The sequence below is a fragment of the Prorops nasuta genome, unplaced genomic scaffold (genome assembly GCF_024137725.1).
Source record: "Prorops nasuta isolate Cenicafe-Biocafe unplaced genomic scaffold, Cenicafe_Pnas_1.2 PNAS00004, whole genome shotgun sequence".
Taxonomy (NCBI): domain Eukaryota; kingdom Metazoa; phylum Arthropoda; class Insecta; order Hymenoptera; family Bethylidae; genus Prorops; species Prorops nasuta.
The window spans coordinates 6,184,955-6,191,060 of record NW_027116801.1 but is presented as its reverse complement, the minus strand read 5'-3'; positions in this window follow the sequence as shown (position 1 = coordinate 6,191,060).

Here is a 6,106-nt window from a genome sequence, read left to right as displayed (position 1 = left end):
TCCGGCACACGTTTTCCAAAGGAGTCGGTGGTGGGAAATGCTGCTGGATAGGATTCGGCGGCGCGCGTTGGGCTCCTACGTGTTCCCGGGCGCTGCCAGGGAAAGGAAGGAAGGCAGGCGAACCAGGGTGTCCCTCCGCGCTGCCCCCTCCCCCTGGAGGTAGCAGCCGCTGGCTGCTGGCCCCCTTGGGCTCTCTCACGGCCTCCGAGCTGGTGGTGGTGGTGGATGATCCTTCCCCCACTATACGGTCCCCAGGATCCCAGCTGTTGACGTCAGCGGGCCCCCGGAACGTCCATTGGTCGGGGCGGGGCGTTCACCAGGTAAACGAGGACAGGTGCACGCACTGCCGACTCTCTCTCTCTCTCTCTATCTCTTAAATTCTCTCCTCGAAGAGAGAGAGAGAGAGAGAGAGAGGGAGGGAAGGGGAGGGAGTTATACTAGTTGGTAGCTGAAGGAGAAAGCTAAAAGGTTTCCCTACTCCTCCGTCTCTTCCATCTCTCTCGCTCTCTATCCATCCATCTCTCTTTATCAGCACCACGTACCTTCCTCCCATTCTTCCATGCTCGCTCCTTTACGCTATCATCTTTGTTTCTCTCGCGGCGCTTCGCGGAATTCTATCGGCTCGTTTTCTTTCACCTCGTTATATACCTCTGCAACGCCACCCCATTCCACTTTGACGAGAGATTCTCAATGACTTTCTACCCTCCGGGCGCGCACCCCCGCTCGTCGGAAGAGTCACGCCACGCGTTGTGACCTTGGAGCGAATGGTTGTTTTGGTGGACTCCTCCTTCTCTGCTCCCCCCCCCCCCACCCCTCCTTCTACCCCCATCCCCTCCCACTTATCGTCATCATTCTCTAATCCGAGAGATGGAAGAATCGGAATTCACCGCTGATCCTACAAGGACGACGTAGTTCACTCGGCTTCCGCGTGCTGCAGGAAGACCCCGGGTCGCAGTCAGCCGGAGAGGAGCGGAGGACTCGTCTCTTCACAGCCGCCATTCATGAAACTTCTCGGTGAATAAGCGTCAAAAGCTTGGTCCTCCTTTTTAATGAAATTCGTCTTCGCCGATGGTATCGAGTTACGGGATGGTCGCGTTGGGCTGGCATCGCACCAAGATCCCTCCGAGTCGCTGACAGGAAGCGTCACACCGCAGCTTGACCTTGTCGCGTACCCACTCCGGGCCGTCAACGGCGAAGCTTCGATTCCTTCATCCGCGCGTTAACACGTCGACGACGACGCGTTTCTCCCGCAACATCATCCCCTGGAGCAATAGCCATTTCTTTCTTGTTTTCATAGCGGCAAAACGACAGCAAATATATAGCATAACCGTCGTAAATCGATAAAAACCACTAAAACTGCAATAACCGCAGAAAAAGCTGAAAGAAAATTTATGTCACTCTTTTCCTCCGGATGATTCTTAAGATAAGGAGGAATAAAATCGTTAGCACTTTTTCGTTCGGGCTTTTACGACTGTTTATCGTCGAGCGCGAGAAAATAAAGCCTGAAAAAGGCTTGTTTGCTCGGAAACGTTTTACGAGCTAAAACCTGCTGTGCTACGTCTGATTGATTTCCTTTCGCAGCTTCTGCTTTCTTCCATTTATCCTGCCACGAAGATCTTATTTTTCATTATCTTATAGGATTATTGTGTATATATATATATATATATATATATATATATAGGTGAGGAAGTCCGGCCAAACTGGTTTGACGATTGTTACTTTTGGTTTTAGCAGGTATCACGGATGACTATCCAGTGTTAATATCGCACAAGATATACCTTTTCCTGGCGGTCGGGTAACACGTGTTCGCTAGAGCGAGCAGACACTTTTCCTTATTTGCCTAAACACCCTAGACATTCCGAGCGAACGAACACCAGGAATCTCCGGTACCACGTACACTACCCATTGACAGCCTTGTCTTGTCTCTTCATTCTCAGCAACACGATAAATTCTACAATCGACTGCTTCATCCTGCGTCTGTGTGCGAGCTTACACGTTCCAATTGTTCATTGTAACAAACATCCTTGTAATACGGTCTAACGCAACTATGTCATAGGGAATCGTTCGAGAAATCAGAGTTATTGGCTTAAAATTACACCGAGACTTGGGTACGTCAATCTTTTATTATAAATGTTGTAACGCAAATCCTTTTATTACAATATATTGCCACCACGTTACAGGGAAATCGAAGAAATGAGAGAATTACTATCAAAACCTACGTAAAGACTCACGTACTCCCATTATTTATTTTAGTGCAAATTCTTATATATTACAATGTAACGGAGTCACGTCATATACGGAGTCGCTCGAGAAATTGACCGAAATTTACATGTTCCATTGTCGATTGTAACGCAGAGATCCTTGTATTACAATGTAACGCAGCCACATCATAAGGAATCGTCCAAGAAAGCAGAATTACTGGCCAATGAAAGTATAAACATCGCTCGTTAACGTGGCCGATGCCAGAATCGCTGAAACTCGCTGGCAATAAAAGAAAACGAGTATTCGCGAGCTGTAAACATGAAGCGATAGCGCTACTCCGGAACATTTCATAATCCTGTTACGAGGGGTACTTTGACTTTTGTAGCGGTTGGCGCGCGTTGCTCTTCGAATCGAGAAAAAAAAAAGAAAAGTCATAAATTGAGCATAGAGAAGTGTGATAAAACGCGCTGTTGCCGCGTTTTGGCATGGTCCTAAAAACTATCTGGATCATTGAGGAATGGAGCTGGGTGTGAAATCTGGTGTCGAGAAGCTTTTGGGAAACGTGATAAGTATAGCGATTGGTTTTACTCGAATCTGTATAATTTTTGGAATTGGGGTAAAAGGTGTTGAATTCTTATAGGAACTGGAGTTGAGTGTCAAATTAAGGATGGAGAAGGTTTTGAAAAATGTAACAAATGATAGGTTGAAATTAATTTTATTGGAATGTGAGTAATTTTTGAATTTTTAAAGAAAAGTAAAAAATAATAAGCATAGGGAGGAGTTATATTGAATGCACTGTGTTGCTCCATTTTGGCACAATCCCAAACAGTATTTAGATCATTTAGAAATGGAGTTGGGTGTAAAATTAGGAGTGGGGATGATTTCGAGTAGCATGTACGGATTGGTGTCCCTCGATTGTGCTGTTAAATGTATTTTTAAAATTACAACGACAAAACTGGGCAACTACGAATGTGCTGTAAATTTACATTTCTAATTTTACCACAATTTTATAGTAATAACTATATTAAATTGTTCTTTTGCAGTCCAATGTAAAATTACAACGACAGCTATGGGTTTCAAAGTTGCCCACGGTTGTCGCAGTAATTTTACAAAAAAATTTTACAGTATACGCGTCGTTTTTAGAATAGCGAGAAAAGGAGAAAACAATAAATATTTTACAGTAAGTAGTGATAAAACGCGTTGTTTTGCCACTCTTTGACACGAACCTAAAAACGACCTAAATCATTCATCTAACTGTGTATTAGGTTATGATTGGAGAAGACTTCGCGAGAAACACTAGACAGTATAATAAGCACCAATTGTGGTGATCCTCAACAAATATGAAAATCCATTTTTAGCGCTTTTCGAAATTAAGAGCGAAGGTTTTAAAAAACGCTAAAAACAAATTCCAATGAATATTTTATTACAGTGAATTATTCGAAATATTAACGAAACAGGCTACAAAACTATATCACCCAAAACGCGCGTTGTTTCTAAAACCATAAAGAAAAGAATAAAAAAAAAAAAAGGAAAAATAAGAAGACTAGACTTCGGTGGCGCAGCTCGAGGCAAAGCTAAAAACGATCTAAATCATTTATAAAACTCGAGCTGGGTGTGAAATTAGGAGTGGAGAAGATTTTGAGAGACGCGAGACACGACAGGTTTACAGACACGATAAGCACCGATTGGTGTCCCTCGGCTGCGCGTTTATGATCTGCCGTGGTGCTTGTGTCTCGCGTGGCCGTCCCGGTCTCCGGGGAGCCGGCTCAGCCTTCGGAGACCCTTCGCGTAATGGACGGCTCAAATATTTATCATTGGCCGCGTAATTTAAGGTGCGTTTAAGAAACGGAAGAGGACACGAGGGAAAACAAACAAGAGAGGCAGTGTTTCGTAGCGGTGAAAGGAAACGGAATGTTTCTTGCTCTTTTTCTCACTGTTCTGGGATGCGCAGGGGTACCGAGGAGGAGTCTCGTCGTCTTCGTCCTCGTCGTCTTCGTCGTGCACGTATATATATATATATATATATATATAGAAAGAGAGAGACAGAGACTATAGAGTACATATATATATAGTAAGGATGAGAGTCAGTTGGCCAGAAGCAGAAGAGTCTAGAGAGTGAGAAAGATGGAAAGAGTAGCTCAAAGGGACCGCCAGCCGCTCGATCCAGAGAGTCCTGTGAGAAGGCACAAACCCCAATAATAGCACCAGAATTTATATACCTGCACAAACTCTGTGGAATGGTTGTGGGTTGAGGGGGCTGAGGGGGCTGAGCGGTCCACGAACCCAGGGCCGATCGTCCAGATACGCCAAGCCTTCCCTTCCGCTCTCACACGCTGGACCATACGACGTTTTCTCGCCAAATTCGCGCCGCTTTATTAAACTACCAATTTCCATATACATACTCGCCTGCACGAAACACCTTTTATCATTAGCAAACACGACGCTTTGCTTTTATATACTGTATATTCGACTTTTCTCGGAATAGTCTGATATTCGTGCTAAAATTCCGTTTATCGAAGACTCGGATTTATCGTCACACGTATTTACGATATAGAACTATATATAGATTGGCACCGGCCTTATGATTTTCTCTCTCTCTCTCTCTATATATATATGTGTATATTCACTCGAAAAATTCCACTGATAGATTTTTGACGGAATTACTGCGTTGCGAGGAGAGGCGCCAGCGTGCGATAGATCTTAATGAACAGAGCAAATTGCTTGCGGTATAGCAGCAGCGTGGTGCATGGAAAAGGCTGGGGGATCGGACGAAATCGGTGCAAGTGGCGCTGTTTGTTCGGAAACTGGCCGGCCCTGGACTGCAGTTGCCGGTTGCGGCTTATAACATCCTCGGTTAGTTCTGCCTCTGTGTTTGTGTGCGTCTATCGATGTGCGTGTATGAGTGAGTGAGTGAGTGAGTGAGTGAGTGAGAGAGAGAAAGAGAGAGAGAGAGAGAGAGAGAGAGAGAGAGGCGGTTCATGGTGGGCCGAGGAGCGATCCATCCATCACCAAGAGCTCAAAGCCGTGTATCTCCTGGTGACCGGTACCCGCCGTGCGACCGGTGTGCTGGATGCCAAAGCACGGCCAAATATTGTGAAAGGTCCAGAAAAGGCAGGAACGTGAAATAAATTTGCCGCGCGGCGCGAGTGCAGGAGAAAGAGGTGGTGAGACAGAAACAGAGAGAGAGAGAGAGAGGGGGGGGGGGGGGTCGAGGGAGTATGGCAAGAGAGAAAGACGATGAACAAGCTGCGAGGGAATGGGAACGCTCGGTCTTTTGGTGGGAGATGCTCGAAGAGAGACGGATTCCAAAGGTTGCGCCTTCTACGTGTGCGTGACGCTCGAGAGAGAGAGAGGGAGAGAAAGAAGGCTCTTTAACCACTGTCGGCTCTTTGAACCCTCGCTATCTCCCCCCCCCCCCCCCCACTTCTCCGCGCTTCGCTTTACCTCCGCTCGCTTCTCCTTCCAAATCCTCTCTCTCTCTCTCCTGACTTACACGGAAAACTGGACTCTCGCCACAAGAAGCGCCATTTACATTTAACACGCAAAAGTATTACGCTTTATGGCCCGGGCCAATCGTTCAGGCTTTTTCCCCTGTGCAATATTCTCAGCATCCTGAATGGGATCCGCGAGGAGGAATGCGAGATCATGTCGCACGACACGCTGACAAGGATCGATAATGAGGCGCGTCCTTTGATTTGGAGAATGACGTTTTACGAGATTCCCGGGCTGGCGCGCTTGTTAACGTAGCAGCACCTTGACCGTGCTCCCAGGCCATAATCTTCGCCAACGCTACTCCACGGTTCTTCTCACTCTCTCAGCCTCCTTCCCCCCACCTCCTCTTTTACTCTCTCACTCTCTCTCTCTCTCTCTCTCCATCTGGCAGCACCGCACCACTGGATTAATA